Source organism: Salmo salar, unplaced genomic scaffold (genome assembly GCF_905237065.1).
Source record: "Salmo salar unplaced genomic scaffold, Ssal_v3.1, whole genome shotgun sequence".
NCBI classification, from domain to species: domain Eukaryota; kingdom Metazoa; phylum Chordata; class Actinopteri; order Salmoniformes; family Salmonidae; genus Salmo; species Salmo salar.
The window spans coordinates 1-9,369 of record NW_025549164.1 but is presented as its reverse complement, the minus strand read 5'-3'; positions in this window follow the sequence as shown (position 1 = coordinate 9,369).

Below are 9,369 nucleotides of genomic sequence, written 5' to 3'. Positions count from 1 at the left end.
TATTTACACAGACAAGCACATATGCATCAGAGAAATTGTTACAGAGTAGCTAAGGATGAATTCCCCTGGGAGAATTGACATGTGGAAAATGAAAGGGGGCAATCCTACAAGAGAAGGGGTGACATAAGATAATTTACTAACCTTACCAAAAACATTGTTTTAGATATGCAGCAATATTGATACATGGCTTCCATGTATAAATAGGGGAGTATGGTAGAGCAGGTGATAGAACGGTTAGGATAATTACTTCCAAACTAATTGTTTGTTTAGAATATCCATTCCAACATTTGGAAATGGAGTTATTGAGGGGAAGAAAGGGTGTTTAACAATAATAGTAGTATAATGGGTAAAGCTTCCCATTACTTGGTGACATATTTGGTACTAGAATATTAAGTCAAGATATTATCCCTAGGGTTGGTTTACTAGGATCTATCTCTTTAAAGGATGGATACATTTTCGCTAATCAGATAAACCTATGTGCCGATTAGGGGTGAATCGCCAGAACAGGTAGACATAAAATTGAAGAAATACTAACAGAACACATGAGATGACTGTTTGTTAACCAAATCCATATGTCCAAAATTTGTATCCAACAGGTGAATTACAGGAGGAAGGTGATTCATTCAATCCAACCAGCAACTGGTGTGATCCAGTCCCTGAGGAGAAAAACTGAAGGAACACCGTTGGGAGAGGCCCTTACCAGGTTCTGTTAAACCACTGTCTTTGCCATTAGAAAAGCTGAAAGAGTCATTTTGGGTCCACGTTACCCACTCAAAAATTACACACTATACCTGTGATCCACACAGAGTTAGGAAAACCGATACCAACAGGTCCGGGGCTACCTCTTGCGAGATTTCCTATCCCACCTTCATCACTGTGTGTGCTCCTAGGGGTCTGAGTATGGGGTGTCCCTACAGAGACTAAGGACGGAGGGGGTTGGTTTTGGGAAGTAGAAACTCTGGCTGCATCATAATCTAATCTTTCTATCATTCATCCACCACCTTCCGTACTAATCATCTTTTCATTAGAAGAATAAAATATAAACTATATAATACACTGATGAGTGACTACAGAATGAGGAATCAAAACGATCAGGATGTAGGTTTAACCCCTGAGTCGGTCGGGAACATCCACTAAAAATCCTAACCCAATTAGCATAACAAAATCTAATTTTTTTTTCTTCAAATATAGACTATATTATATCTTTTATATCACCTCTCCTTACGTTGTCTGATTTCAGTTTCCAAGCAAAACATTGATATATTGTTATATGTAAAAGTAGCCACATCCATTTTCCGACCAACCACATGCATCACAAATAACCAAAAACAGCTAAATGCACACTAACCTTTGACAAACTTCATCCATACCTCCTACATCTTACACATACATGCATTCTTTTGTTCGTTTCATTTTTTATACGCATTTTACATCGATAACGTTACTCTATTTTCCCTCAAATGCATCCGGTGAAACAGCGCTACAATTTACTAAATTACTATTCGAAAACATTTTTAAAATGTAATATTGTCATTCTAAGATTTATAGATAATATCTCTTAAAGCACTGTAATGCCAGATTTAAAAATAACTTTACTGGTAATCACACTAGCGTTACATGTCAGCGCCATCTTGAAATCGCATATCAAAATCTGTCTTTATACTATTGTCAATAATCCCTTCTTTGATTATCTTCATACCTTCTGGAATCCTCCACAACAATGTATTTTCTTTCCAATAGCTTGTTCTTGTTAGCTTCTCAAGGCTGCACCAAAAGGTTCCGGCGTGCCGGCCTCTTTCAAAAAATCATTTTCTTTTCTTTGGTTGTTCAAAATTCAAATTTATAACATATCTTTCCTTTTTTAATTTGGGGAAGATTGCATTGTCTTTCAAAGTTTCGGGAGGAGGTAGCCAGGGCGCCGGCGTCATAATGGTGACTGGCCCTCTCTGTCGCCCACCACTTCCACCGTGTCATTCAGTCAGTTTTCACAGTAGGAGACTCAACCACTTTGTAAAGGCTGGGACATCTAGTGGAAGCAATAGAAGTGCTCAATAACTATTCTCTTTATAGGCAAAGAGAGTGATTGAGTCCGCAATTCAGAATTCCACTTCCTGTTACATCGGTCTCAGGTTTTACTACCATATAGTTCTCTTTGCTCACAACACCATTCAAACAGTTTTAAAACTTTGGGTGTTTTCTATCCACATATTAATTTTTGCATATCCTAGCTTCTAGTTTAGTGGGGCCTTTAAAATGGGCACGAATTTTTGCAAAAAATCGCTGCAGCCCCCTATCCTAGGCGACACAGGTTAACCTCTATGGGACCGGCGGTTCTTCCCACCTACGTAACAATCCACTGCCATCCTGTGGCGCGATTTTCAAAATCTTCAAAATCATATTACTTCAATTTCTCAAACATATACTATTTTACACCATTTAAAATAAACTCTCGTTAATCTAACCACACTGTCCGATTTCAAAAGGCTTTACAACGAAAGCAAAACATTAGATTATGTCAGCAAGTACCAAGCCAGAAATAATCAACACCATTTTTTCCCAGCATATAATGTCACCCAAACCCACACTAAATCAGCACTCCACCTTTATGATCTTCATCAATACACCCTAGAATTTTTATACAATACATGCATGTTTTGTTCAATCAGTTCATATTTATATCAAAAACCGCTTTTTACATTAGCATGTGGCGTTCAAACTAGCACTACCCAACTTCGGGGGGGTTCGCTACATTTTACTATATTACTCCGATAATTCACAAACATAACAATTATTTTAAAATTATAGATACAACCTCCTCTATGCACTCGATATGTCCGATTTTAAAATACTTTTGGTGAAAGCACATTTTGCAATATTCTAAGTACATAACCCCATCCGGCTCTATTTAACACCCAGTTTAGCACTCACCATAATCATATTTACTATTATAAAAATTCATTACCTTTTGTTTCTTCGTCAAATGCACACCCAGGACTCTACTTCAATAACAAATGTTGGTTTTCCAAAATAATCCATTTTATCCAATAGCGGCGTTTTGTTCGTTTCCAACATATCAATAGTAATTCAGCGCGCTTGGCGCAATTCCTGAATAAATTCATTTCAATTCCGTCTCGAAGCATGTCTGTTTAATCATTTTTACGTCATTTTTTCTCGTAGAAAAGCATAAAATTCCGACAGGGGAATCTCCTTTCCCGCAAACAAGAAAAAATCCCAAGCCGGGGGTCGGGTCCGCCATAAGAAGTGTCTCTTGAGTGGGCCACTTGAGAAAGCATAATGTGTTTCAGCCTGGGGCTGGAATGCGACATTCTCTTTTTCCCGGGTCTGAGAGCCTATGCAGTGGGAAGTTCACTACAAGATCCTTAGTAAATGATAAGATGGCAAAAGTTCCAGAAATGGTCAGACAGCCACTTCCTGTAAAAATCTCTCAGGTTTTACTGCCATTTAGTTCTATTATACTCACAGACACCATTCAAACAGTTTTAGAAAATGTAGGGTGTTTTCTATCCATATTAATAATATATGCATATTCTAGTTACTGAGTGGATGTAACAATTATCTTTTTTTATCCACCTGTCAATCCCCTCCTAACAGGTTAGGTAAACATTAAAAATCAACATCACTGTCGTTGGATGCTTTCTCACCAACCCACTTTCATCTTCTCCTTCTGTTTGATCTGCACATTTTGTTGGGCTGGGGCAGTTTTTCGGCTGGATAATACCGAATTATCTGATTCTAACTCCCTACCCTATGATTGCATGTGTTATATTATAAAAACTCCTAATTTTATGTTTGAATGGTGTGATATACCGCTCATTTGGCAGCAAAACCTGAGATTTTCTACGGTATGCCTGATGTGTTAATTACTTTAACCTATGCCATTGAAGCCACACAGGGGCTGATTAATGCTTTTGCACTTCCTTTGCTTCCCTAGATGTCCCAGCCTTTACAAAGTGTTTTGAGTCTTCTACTGTATCTACCGAACAACCTTGGACGGTCATCCATTAACTCCCGGGTCTTTGCTACCCTCGTTCCAATCGTTTTAAAGAGTTGCATTCTCCACCTTGAATATTATTCATGTTCTGTTAAAAAGGCCCTAATGATTTATGCTTCCAACGTTTGACATGTTTGAGCGACGTAAATATATTTTCCCCTCGTTCATGGTAATCCGGCCTTAGATCATGTGCTAACGGGCGGAGATTTTTACATAAATATGACTTTTTGAACAAAACTACATTCGTTATGACCTGTGATCCTGAGTACATCTATAAATCAAGTAATGGATTATTTCATAGTATTTTCGATTTTAGATCTCTAACAGGCCGTTTTTCTATATCGCAGCTTTTTCTGGGCCGTGCTCAGATTATCAGCAAGTGTGATTTCCCAGTAAGGTTATTTTTAAATCTGGCAAGTCATTGCGTTCAAAGATCTAAATCTATAATTCTTTAAATGACAATATAATATTTTACCAATGTTTTCTAATTTTAATTATTTATTTGTGGTGCTGACTTGACTGCGGTTTTGAAGACGATTTCTCATCATCCATAGTAAAACACTGTTTTTGATATAAATTATATAGAACTAAAAATGCATGCATTGTCTAACATAATCTCCTAGGAGTGTCATCTGATGGAGATTGTCAAGTTAGTGCATCATTTTACTGGTTTTATTTTTGGTCCTGTCTTTATTGACAAACATTACACACCTATTGTTTACTCTCCTAACATTAACTTTATGCTTTCGTAAACCTTTTTAAATCGACGACTTTAGATTAAGGAGATGTTTATCTTTCAAGGTTAAATAGTAAGATAATTTTGACATTTATTTGGTTTCAAATTTCCCGCTCTTGAAATGCACCTGCTGTTATAGTTCACCTCTCCCCTCCCAAGAGTTATGCTAAAGTAATGGTTAACCTCTATGGCTGGAGTCGATACTACGTCCCGTTGCCCTCCAATCAACAGCGGTGCCTTAAACGACAAATTAAACCAAATTGTATTATTTTTCAAACATCAGCTATCTTGCCGCTTTGGTTCTTTTCTACCGCGTATTTCATTTGACTAGGTTATTTAGGAGTTCATTTGTCCAAGGGTCACCAAACCATAAACCAGCTAAATTGCACTAACCTTTTCAATCTCCATCAATCACTCCTACATTATCTTGACAATCTGTTTTTGTTCTTTTCATATTTATATCCAAACTTTTACTTGCTTTTTTCGTTTCCCTCCCGTCAACCATTTATTAATTTTAAATTATTATATTTCATTTTTTTTATTCAATCAACTTTTAAATACCTTCTCTCTTTGTTCACTCAAAGATGCCGTTCCTGTTCAGTCCATTTATTAATCATTTCCATTCTTTAATTCTCTTCATCAATATCGCTTCCGGGCTATCTACGATCTTAATTTTTATTCAAACTCATTTTTCCTAACACTATCTAACGTTTCCTTCGTACGAGAGGAAAAATATATTTTCGATTCGTTCAAACATCATATTCATATTATCTTTTTTAACCAAACATAATATGATATTTTCTCATATTTGTATCTAATCCATCTCCCCTCTTTTCTAATATCTACCTTTGTTTTGCTCTTATCATCATTCTGCATACTTATATTCAAACATCAGTCCCTTCCTTCAAAAATTCTCCGGATTTGCCCCTGCAAATACTATTATACTCACAACACCATTCGAACAGTTTTAGCTTTTTTTTCTACCTCCATATCTATAATTATATGCATATTCTAATTCTGGGTAGATTGTACCAGATTAAATCGGGTACTTTTTTTCCGCTGAATTCCCCTGCCCCATTAATGTGACTTTATTTATATAAAAATTCTTAACCTCCCACCTATAACTGATGAGGGTGGGCTCTACCCAAGATCATACCATCAGGGTGTTAAACTTGTGTCCCTCGGTTATAGGTCCACCAGTTCAGTTAGTCATCAGAGGCCAGTTATAAGAGGCTAAAGTAGGCACAGGCAGAGTTTTTCAGGATGGAGGAGCTTTGTTAATGATGCTATTCATCTCGGGAAGTTCAGATGATACAAAGCTATGAATCAAATATGTGAAGGCTTTAACACTACATTATTTTAGTGGGTACAATAAATAAAAATGTGGATTGATTAATACTTCTTTTATATAAGATTCATGAATGAAACCGGGATGCAGTAAAGAGAAGTTCTCTACCAATTATCCACCACCCCCCTCATACTGTAAAATATTACTTTTTCAACGGTGTAGGTAGAATGATTAGGTTCATTGCTGCACGTACGTTCCTGATAACACAGCTCATGTTTGGGAAATGGAAAATGGAAAAGTCTTGTTAAGAACTGTATTCCATCTCTTTCACTGTATAGTGTGTTTGTTTTGTGTTGTTGTTTGGTCCCATGTGCGAGAGTCTCATTTCCAGGGTTCTATTGATAACGCAGGAGATGAAGCAGCCGACATTATTCCTTTGATGGAAGTGACCCCAAGGGACGCTAAATCAGCTCGGGCAAAAGATGGGTCTGTCTGAGATCCTTGGTTTGCTGTTGAAAGTGGTTGAATAAAAGCCTATCCAATGTTCTCATATGTGTTGAATTAGCATCAGTATGTTTTTAAAGTTCTGACAAGAGTCTGTCCCCCATTTATCTAGCCACTGCCTTAAAAGGTCTTCTTTTTATACGTTTTTAAATAATAATGTTCTAATTTTTTTCTTTTGTCTTTCCTTATTGTTTATCCTGGTGGCTGTAGTCCCGAGTACAAATTAGTGTAGCTGAGGACTAAGGTTTTTGTTATCTTTTCCTATTTCAATAAAATTTTTATTGTATTTTAGTGGGTACACCTAGTGGGTTTCAAAGGGGAATCCTAAATTTCTCAGAAATTTCTTCACTGGAAAATGTTCACACCCAGAGGGTGTGAAAAGAGGGATTGTTGGAGTTATATTTTCTTAAACTAGTTGTGGTACATACTTATGAATACTAATGCTAAAATGTTTTATATTGTATTAACATAATTAGCAACATATAATAAATACTACTGGGGGTCCTGCTATAGGTGTAGGCTGAAGTAGACTAAGCTTGACCCACACACACAATGCCTGGTTGTGGGGCCCCTCAAGGACAGGTTCTTGGGAGGGGCTGATAGAATGGATGTTCCAAAACAATTCCTAAGCATAAAAACAGGCACTGTCCTTGGGTGTGCTCTACTCTCGGGTACACACGTAAGATAAGCTAAAACAATTGCTTGCACAATGCGTCTAGGGGCTGGACCCGCCTGCCCAGATAGATAGTAATTTAAACCACCTCATCTCTTGACTTTCAGGAGCCATAGTGATGATTCTCTCATCAGAGTATTTAATGAAAAGCAAAAGGATGTTCCTCAGTTCTCTGTTTGCCCTGCGGTTTACTAACCTATATCACAAATTCATTTACCATTTATTCTTTACTAATTCTATTAATAACAGCTGAAAATATATTCTAGCTTAGTATTTAAATTCTGTTCTATCCAGATTCCTTACCCTCATGCGCAGCATTCGCTCAATTCTTGCCTACGAACAAAGACTTGATGCATTAAATAAACCCACGACTAGCAGCTTCATTTAGAAACACAAGAGTCCAAGAAAAGTGTTATTTCTTAATTTTAAAAAGAATGCTGCTATTTAAATCACCCACCTTAAATCTCTTTTTTTTTAGTTTATACCTTTTTCTGAAAACATATTTTAACCATATTAAATGTTTAACCTCTATCTGCAGCCTGTGGCGCGATTTTCAAAACCTTAAAAAAAATCCTATTACTTCAATTTCTCAAACATATACTATTTTACACTACTTTAAACAAACTCTCGATTAATCTAACCACACTGTCCATATTTCAAAAAGGCTTTACACGAAAGCAAAACATTAGATTATGTCAGCTTGAGTACCAACCGAAATAGTCAGCTCCCCATTTTCAAACCAGCATATAATTCACCCAAACCCAAACGCTAAATGCAGCACTCACCTTTGATTCTTCATCAATACACCTAGACATTATTTATCATCATGCATGTTTTGTTCAATCAAGTTCATATTTATATCAAAAACCACTTTTACATTAGCATGTGGCGTTCAAACTAGCATGTCGCTCAACATTTTACTAAATTACTCACGATAAATGTTCACAAAAAGCATAACAATTATTTTAAGAATTATAGATACACCTCTACAAATATATATCGCATTTTAAAAATAGCTTTTTGGTGAACACATTTTTGCAATATTCTAAGTACATAGCCCGAGAGCATCACGAGCTCAAACTATTTATTAACACCGGCAAGTTTAGCACTCACCATAATCCTATTTACTATTATAAAAGTTTATTACCTTTTGTTGTCTTCGTCAGAATGCACCCCCAGACTGCTACTTCAAAATAACTGTTTTTGTCCAAAATCAATCCTCTTATTCATCCTGTTTTGATTAAATGCTTTCCAACACTATCGATGTAAATCATTGTGTCGTCATAATTCTATATTCCATCCACATATCACCCTGTTTAAAATCTATTTTTATTTCGATAATATTCCGACCAGGGAATCTCCTTTTCAGGCAAACAGAGGAAAAAATCACAAGAACAGGCGCGGTTGGGTCAATAACAACATAACGTCGGATCAGCCCGAGAAAGGCGATAATGTCTGTTCAGCAGGCTGGAATAGCGACATTCTGTTTTTCGGGCTCTGGCGCCTGGAAGGCGTGGGAGGTATCACGTTAAGTCCGAATCCTTAGTAAGATAGAGATGGAAGGGTTCGAAATGGTCAGACCCACACTTCCTGTAAAAGGAATCTCTCAGGAGTTTTGATATGCCATTTGAGTTCTGTTATGCTCACTAGGCACAGATTCAAACAGTTTTAGAAACTTTTTGGGTGTTTTCTATCCATATGTAATAAGTATATTTTTATTTAGTTACTGGGTAGGAGTGGTAAGCAGATTAAATCGAATTGTATGTTTTTATCCAGCGGTATTAATACTGCCCCCTAGCCTAACAGGTTAACATTTGATCACTATACACCAGTCATTGATTAGAATGTTGATTACCACAATGTGTACACAGGTGAACATTGAGCATGATCTCCAATAGCCATAACTCATTAATAATAAGTTACCTGAGGTCAGTGTTCATGGTTAATGTAAACAGATCTCATTGATAACATCGAAGCTGGGGGTAAGAATGCATTCCTTTCAACGGCCTTTAATAAATCGAAGGAGAGTTATGATAACAATAACCATGAAAAAAACTATCTCTATTTCTGTGTTTTGGGGATTAATTCTTAAACATGATATAGTGTTATGAAGGCTTTAAGGCTCCATGGCCGGATCCAATGATAATTTATCAACA